Here is a 9723-nt window from a genome sequence, read left to right as displayed (position 1 = left end):
GGGAGGACTGGGCTGCCCCTCAGTGGTGAGATATTATAGAGCAGCCATATTATACATCCCAATAACAGGAGGAGGACTGGGCTGCCTCTCAGTGGTGAGATACTATAGAGCAGCCATATTATACATCCCAATAACAGAGGGAGGACTGGGCTGCCCCTCAGTGGTGAGATACTATAGAGCAGCCATATTATACATCCCAATAACAGAGGGAGGACTGGGCTGCCCCTCAGTGGTGAGATACTATAGAGTAGCCATATTATACACCCCAATAACAGAGGGAGGACTGGGCTGCTCCTCAGTGGTGAGATACTATAGAGCAGCCATATTATACATCCCAATAACAGAGGGAGGACTGGGCTGCCCCTCAGTGGTGAGATACTATAGAGCAGCCATATTATACATCCCAATAACAGAGGGAGGACTGGGCTGCCCCTCAGTGGTGAGATACTATAGAACAGCCATATTATACATCCCAATAACAAAGGGAGGACTGGGCTGCCCCTCAGTGGTGAGATATTATAGAGCAGCCATATTATACACCCCAATAACAGAGGGAGGACTGGGCTGCTCCTCAGTGGTGAGATACTATAGAGTAGCCATATTATACATCCCAATAACAGAGGGAGGACTGGGCTGCCCCTCAGTGGTGAGATACTATAGAGCAGCCATATTATACACCCCAATAACAGAGGGAGGACTGGGCTGCTCCTCAGTGGTGAGATACTATAGAGCAGCCATATTATACACCCCAATAACAGAGGGAGGACTGGGCTGCCCCTCAGTGGTGAGATACTATAGAGCAGCCATATTATACACCCCAATAACAGAGGGAGGACTGGGCTGCCCCTCAGTGGTGAGATACTATAGAGCAGCCATATTATACATCCCAATAACAGAGGGAGGACTGGGCTGCCCCTCAGTGGTGAGATACTATAGAGCAGCCATATTATACACCCCAATAACAGAGGGAGGACTGGGCTGCCCCTCAGTGGTGAGATACTATAGAGCAGCCATATTATACACCCCAATAACAGAGGGAGGACTGGGCTGCTCCTCAGTGGTGATGTATTATAGAGCAGCCATATTATACATCCCAATAACAAAGGGAGGACTGGGCTGCCCCTCAGTGGTGAGATACTATAGAGCAGCCATATTATACACCCCAATAACAGAGGGAGGACTGGGCTGCTCCTCAGTGGTGAGATACTATAGAGCAGCCATATTATATACCCCAATAACAGAACTGGGCTGCCCCTCAGTGGTGAGATACTATAGGGCAGCCATATTATATACCCCAATAACAGAACTGGGCTGCCCCTCAGTGGTGAGATACTATAGAGCAGCCATATTATACATCCCAATAACAGAACTGGGCTGCCCCTCAGTGGTGAGATACTATAGAGCAGCCATATTATACACCCCAATAACAGAACTGGGCTGCCCCTCAGTGGTGAGATACTATAGAGCAGCCATATTATATACCCCAATAACAGAACTGGGCGGCCCCTCAGTGGTGAGATACTATAGAGCAGCCATATTATACACCCCAATAACAGAACTGGGCTGCCCCTCAGTGGTGAGATACTATAGAGCAGCCATATTATACACCCCAATAACAGAGGAAGGACTGGGCTGCCCCTCAGTGGTGAGATACTATAGAGCAGCCATATTATACACCCCAATAACAGAGGGAGGACTGGGCTGCCCCTCAGTGGTGAGATACTATAGAGCAGCCATATTATATACCCCAATAACAGAGGAAGGACTGGGCTGCCCCTCAGTGGTGAGATACTATAGAGCAGCCATATTATATACCCCAATAACAGAGGAAGGACTGGGCTGCCCCTCAGTGGTGAGATACTATAGAGCAGCCATATTATACACCCCAATAACAGAGGGAGGACTGGGCTGCCCCTCAGTGGTGAGATACTATAGAGCAGCCATATTATATACCCCAATAACAGAGGAAGGACTGGGCTGCCCCTCAGTGGTGAGATACTATAGAGCAGCCATATTATACATCCCAATAACAGAGGGAGGACTGGGCTGCCCCTCAGTGGTGAGCTACTATAGAGCAGCCATATTATACACCCCAATAACAGAGGGAGGACTGGGCTGCTCCTCAGTGGTGAGATACTATAGAGCAGCCATATTATACATCCCAATAACAGAGGGAGGACTGGGCTGCCCCTCAGTGGTGAGATATTATAGAGCAGCCATATTATATACCCCAATAACAGGACTGGGCTGTCCCTCAGTGGTGAGATACTATAGAGCAGCCATATTATACACCCCAATAACAGAGGGAGGACTGGGCTGCCCCTCAGTGGTGAGATACTATAGAGCAGCCATATTATACACCCCAATAACAGAACTGGGCTGCCCCTCAGTGGTGAGATACTATAGAGCAGCCATATTATATACCCCAATAACAGAACTGGGCGGCCCCTCAGTGGTGAGATACTATAGAGCAGCCATATTATATACCCCAATAACAGAGGAAGGACTGGGCTGCCCCTCAGTGGTGAGATACTATAGAGCAGCCATATTATACACCCCAATAACAGAACTGGGCGGCCCCTCAGTGGTGAGCTACTATAGAGCAGCCATATTATACATCCCAATAACAGAGGGAGGACTGGGCTGCCCCTCAGTGGTGAGCTACTATAGAGCAGCCATATTATACATCCCAATAACAGAGGGAGGACTGGGCTGCCCCTCAGTGGTGAGATATTATAGAGCAGCCATAATATACACCCCAATAACAGAGGGAGGACTGGGCTGCCCCTCAGTGGTGAGATATTATAGAGCAGCCATATTATACACCCCAATAATAGAGGGAGGACTGGGCTGTCCCTCAGTGGTGAGATACTATAGAGCAGCCATATTATACACCCCAATAACAGAGGGAGGACTGGGCTGCCCCTCAGTGGGGAGATACTATAGAGCAGCCATATTATACATCCCAATAACAGAGGGAGGACTGGGCTGCCCCTCAGTGGTGAGATACTATAGAGCAGCCATATTATACACCCCAATAACAGAGGGAGGACTGGGCTGCCCCTCAGTGGTGAGATATTATAGAGCAGCCATATTATACATCCCAATAACAGGAGGAGGACTGGGCTGCCTCTCAGTGGTGAGATACTATAGAGCAGCCATATTATACATCCCAATAACAGAGGGAGGACTGGGCTGCCCCTCAGTGGTGAGATACTATAGAGCAGCCATATTATACATCCCAATAACAGAGGGAGGACTGGGCTGCCCCTCAGTGGTGAGATACTATAGAGTAGCCATATTATACACCCCAATAACAGAGGGAGGACTGGGCTGCTCCTCAGTGGTGAGATACTATAGAGCAGCCATATTATACATCCCAATAACAGAGGGAGGACTGGGCTGCCCCTCAGTGGTGAGATACTATAGAGCAGCCATATTATACATCCCAATAACAGAGGGAGGACTGGGCTGCTCCTCAGTGGTGAGATACTATAGAGCAGCCATATTATACATCCCAATAACAGAGGGAGGACTGGGCTGCCCCTCAGTGGTGAGATACTATAGAGTAGCCATATTATACACCCCAATAACAGAGGGAGGACTGGGCTGCCCCTCAGTGGTGAGATACTATAGAGTAGCCATATTATACATCCCAATAACAGAGGGAGGACTGGGCTGCCCCTCAGTGGTGAGATACTATAGAGCAGCCATATTATACACCCCAATAACAGAGGGAGGACTGGGCTGCTCCTCAGTGGTGAGATACTATAGAGCAGCCATATTATACACCCCAATAACAGAGGGAGGACTGGGCTGCCCCTCAGTGGTGAGATACTATAGAGCAGCCATATTATACACCCCAATAACAGAGGGAGGACTGGGCTGCCCCTCAGTGGTGAGATACTATAGAGCAGCCATATTATACACCCCAATAACAGAGGGAGGACTGGGCTGCCCCTCAGTGGTGAGATACTATAGAGCAGCCATATTATACATCCCAATAACAGAGGGAGGACTGGGCTGCCCCTCAGTGGTGAGATACTATAGAGCAGCCATATTATACACCCCAATAACAGAGGGAGGACTGGGCTGCCCCTCAGTGGTGAGATACTATAGAGCAGCCATATTATACACCCCAATAACAGAGGGAGGACTGGGCTGCTCCTCAGTGGTGATGTATTATAGAGCAGCCATATTATACATCCCAATAACAAAGGGAGGACTGGGCTGCCCCTCAGTGGTGAGATACTATAGAGCAGCCATATTATACACCCCAATAACAGAGGGAGGACTGGGCTGCTCCTCAGTGGTGAGATACTATAGAGCAGCCATATTATACACCCCAATAACAGAGGGAGGACTGGGCTGCCCCTCAGTGGTGAGATATTATAGAGCAGCCATATTATACACCCCAATAACAGAGGGAGGACTGGGCTGCCCCTCAGTGGTGATGTATTATAGAGCAGCCATATTATACATCCCAATAACAGGAGGAGGACTGGGCTGCCCCTCAGTGGTGAGATACTATAGAGCAGCCATATTATACACCCCAATAACAGAGGGAGGACTGGGCTGCTCCTCAGTGGTGAGATACTATAGAGCAGCCATATTATACACCCCAATAACAGAGGGAGGACTGGGCTGCCCCTCAGTGGTGAGATACTATAGAGTAGCCATATTATACATCCCAATAACAGAACTGCGCTGCCCCTCAGTGGGGAGATACTATTATAATTGACAAATGCTTGAGAAGAACGATGGCAAAAAACGTGCTGGGGTTGGACGACTTGTCATTTTGCTACTTTTGATTTTCCACACCAATTATCTATCGTCTCCATATTTACGGATTCAGTTTTTGTTTATTTTGACCACCAGGTAATTATTGTATTTCTATTAGGCAGTTTTTAATACTGCAATTTGTACAGTCAATATTACATCGTTGCCTTATTTGTGCATAATGTAAAAATACTTATATTTCCTCATTTATTTCATGTGTGTTTATATTTCTGTGGTCAATTAATTTTTTATAATCAAAAATTAAATAATTTTAGTTTACAGCAAGTTCATGAATGACTGCTGCAACGGGTAAGACCAGGGGTGGATTAAGGGTAGCCAGGGCTCCGGGCTGTTCACACACTGTGGGCCCCCCCGGTCATGTGACGGGGGTCATGTGACGGGGGTCATGTGACGGGGGTCACGTGACGGGGGTCACGTGACGGGGGTCATGATATACCCGAACCAGATTATTCCAGAAAAAGGGCCGGGCCCTACTCTACTGTAACCTAGGAAATATTTGTTAAAATCTGCAATACAATTTAGGTATATCTTGACCAATAATATCACATACAAGGAACAAATACCACCGCACCATGACCAGACCACAAATTACAACCACAGTGATCGAATAATAGCACATACAAGGGACAAATACCACCGCACCATTTCCAGACCACATATTACCATACCTCCCAACTTTTGAAGTTGGGAAAGAGGGACAAAAAGGAAAGAGTTGGGAAAGAGGGGCGTTGCGCACCGCAGCAAATTTTGGGACACACCTCTGACCACACCCATTCACTAGTCACACCCATATCCATGTCTCAACCACACCCATTTAGCACTGCTGATCACACTGTTCATAAAGAATAATTATTAAAAAAAAATATGGCCACACAGTGCTCGATACTGTATAATGGCCACACAGTGCTCCATACTGTATAACGACCCCACATGACCACATGATGATCAATACTGTGTAATGGCCACACATGATGTTCAATACTGTATAATGACCCCACATGATGCTCAATACTGTATAATGGCCACACATGATGCTCCATACTGTATAATGGCCACACATGATGCTCCATACTGTATAATGGCCCCACATGATGCTCAATACTGTATAATGACCCCACGTGATGCTCAATACTGTATAATGGCCCCACATGATGCTCAATACTGTATAATGACCCCACATGATGCTCAATACTGTATAATGGCCACACATGATGCTCAATACTGTATAATGACCCCACATGATGCTCAATACTGTATAATGGCCCCACATGATGCTCAATACTGTATAATGACCCCACATGATGCTCAATACTGTATAATGGCCACACATGATGCTCCATACTGTATAATGGCCACACATGATGCTCCATACTGTATAATGGCCCCACATGATGCTCAATACTGTATAATGACCCCACGTGATGCTCAATACTGTATAAGTGCCCCACATGATGCTCAATACTGTATAATGACCGCACATGATGCTCAGTACTGTATAATGGCCCCACATGATGCTCAATACTGTATAATGACCCCACATGATGCTCAATACTGTATAATGGCCCCATATGATGCTCAATACTGTATAATGATCCCACATGTTGCTCAATACTGTATAATGGCCACACATGATGCTCCATACTGTATAATTACCGCACATGATGCTCAATACTGTATAATGGCCACACACGATGCTCCATACTGTATAATGGCCACACATGATGCTCCATACTGTATAATGACCGCACATGATGCTCTATACTGTATAATGACCACACATGATGCTCCATATTGTATAATGACCGCACATGATGCTCCATAATGGCCACACATGATGCTCCATACTGTATAATGACCGCATATGATGCTCCATACTGTATAATAGCCGCACATGATGCTCCATACTGTATAATGACTGCTCATGATGCTCCATACTGTATAATGACTGCACATGATGCTTCATACTGTATAATGACAGCACATGATGCTCCATACTGTATAATGACTGCACATGATGCTTCATACTGTATAATGACAGCACATGATGCTCCATACTGTATAATGACCGCACATGATGCTCTATACTGTATAATGGCCACACATGATGCTCCATACTTTATAATGACCGCACATGAGGCTCCATACTGTATAATGGCCACACATGATGCTCCATACTGTATAATGACCGCACATGATGCTCCATACTGTATAATGGCCACACATGATGCTCCATACTGTATAATGACCGCACATGATGTTCCATACTGTATAATAGCCGCACATGATGCTCCATACTGTATAATGACCGCACATGAGGCTCCATACTTTATAATGACCGCACATGAGGCTCCATACTGTATAATGACCGCACATGATGTTCCATACTGTATAATAGCCGCACATGATGCTCCATACTGTATAATGACTGCACATCATGCTCCATACTGTATAATGACCGCACATGATGCTCCATACTGTATAATGACCACACATGATGCTCCATAGTGTATAATGACCGCACATGATGCTCCATACTGTATAATGACCGCACATGATGCTCCATACTGTATAATGGCCACACATGATTCTCCATACTGTATAATGACCGCACACGATGCTCAATAATACTGTATAATGACCGCACATGATGCTCCATACTGTATAATGACCGCACATGATGCTCCATACTGTATAATGGCCACACATGATGCTCCTTACTGTATATTGGCCGCACATGATAATGGCCACACATAGCTACTCCTACACACGCGGCTGCGCTCCGTAAACTTTGCATACACGGCTCCGCTCCGTACACACGGCTCCACTCCATACATCTCATACACACACGGCTCCGCTCCGTACACATTCAGCTCCGCTCCATACACCTCATACACGGCTCTGCTCCATACACCTCATACACGGCTCCGCTCCATACACCTCATACACATACGGCTCCTCTCCATACATCTCGTACACACACGGCACTACTCCGTACACCTCATACACACGTGGCTGTGCTCCGTACACCTCATACACACGCGGCTGTGCTCCGTACACCTCGTACACACGCGGCAGTGCTCCGTACACCTCGTACACACGGCTCCGCTCCGTACACCTCGTACACACGCGGCTGTGCTCCGTGCACCTCGTACACATGGCTCCGTACCCCTCTTACACACGACTCCGCTCCGTATACCTTGTACTCATGCGGCTGTGCTCCGTACACCTTGTACACATGGCTCCGTACACCTCTTACACACAACTCCGCTCCGTACACCTTGTACACACGCGGCTGTGCTCCGTACACCTCGTACACATGGCTCCGTACACCTCTTACACACAACTCCGCTCCGTACACCTCATACACACGCTGCTCTGCTCCGTACACCTCGTACACACGCGGCTGCGTTCCGTACACCTCATGCACACGGCTCCGTACACATCGTACACACACGGCTCCGCTCCATACACATTGCACACACTGCTCCGCATACCTTGCACACACACAGCTCCGCTGCGTACACCTCATACACATACGGCTCCTCTCCATACATCTCGTACACACGCGGCTGTGCTCCGTACACCTCATACACACGCGGCTGTGCTCCGTACACCTCATACACACGTGGCTGTGCTCCATACACCTCATACACACACGGCTCCGCTCCATACATCTCGTACACACGGCACTACTCCGTACACCTCATACACATACCGCTCCGCTCCATACACATTGCACACACTGCTCCGCATACCTTGCACACACACAGCTCCGCTGCGTACACCTCATACACATACGGCTCCTCTCCATACATCTCGTACACACGCGGCTGTGCTCCGTACACCTCATACACACGTGGCTGTGCTCCGTACACCTCATACACACGTGGCTGTGCTCCGTACACCTCATACACACGCGGCTGTGCTCCGTACACCTCATACACACGCGGCTGTGCTCCGTACACCTCGTACACACGCGGCTGTGCTCCGTACACCTCGTACACATGCGGCTGTGCTCCGTACACCTCGTACACACGCGGCTGTGCTCCGTACACCTCATACACATACAGCTCCTCTCCATACATCTCATACACACGTGGCTGTGCTCCGTACACCTCATACACATACGGCTCCTCTCCATACATCTCATACACACGCGGCTGTGCTCCGTACACCTCATACACACGCGGCTGTGCTCCGTACACCTCATACACACGCGGCTGTGCTCCGTACACCTCATACACACGCGGCTGTGCTCCGTACACCTCGTACACACGCGGCTGTGCTCCGTACACCTCGTACACACGCGGCTGTGCTCCGTACACCTCGTACACACGCGGCTGTGCTCCGTACACCTCATACACATACGGCTCCTCTCCATACATCTCATACACACGTGGCTGTGCTCCGTACACCTCATACACATACGGCTCCTCTCCATACATCTCATACACACGTGGCTGTGCTCCGTACACCTCATACACACGTGGCTGTGCTCCGTACACCTCATACACACGCGGCTGTGCTCCGTACACCTCATACACATACGGCTCCTCTCCATACATCTCATACACACGTGGCTGTGCTCCGTACACCTCGTACACACGCGGCTGTGCTCCGTACACCTCATACACACGCGGCAGTGCTCCGTACACCTCATACACACGCGGCAGTGCTCCGTACACCTCGTACACACGGCTCCACTCCGTACACCTCATACACACGTGGCTGTGCTCCGTACACCTCATACACATACGGCTCCTCTCCATACATCTCATACACACGCGGCTGTGCTCCGTACACCTCATACACACGCGGCTGTGCTCCGTACACCTCATACACACGGCTCCACTCCGTACACCTCATACACACGTGGCTGTGCTCCGTACACCTCATACACATACGGCTCCTCTCCATACATCT

Source organism: Ranitomeya imitator, unplaced genomic scaffold (genome assembly GCF_032444005.1).
Source record: "Ranitomeya imitator isolate aRanImi1 unplaced genomic scaffold, aRanImi1.pri SCAFFOLD_222, whole genome shotgun sequence".
NCBI classification, from domain to species: Eukaryota; Metazoa; Chordata; class Amphibia; order Anura; family Dendrobatidae; genus Ranitomeya; species Ranitomeya imitator.
Note: the sequence above shows the minus strand (reverse complement) of the source record.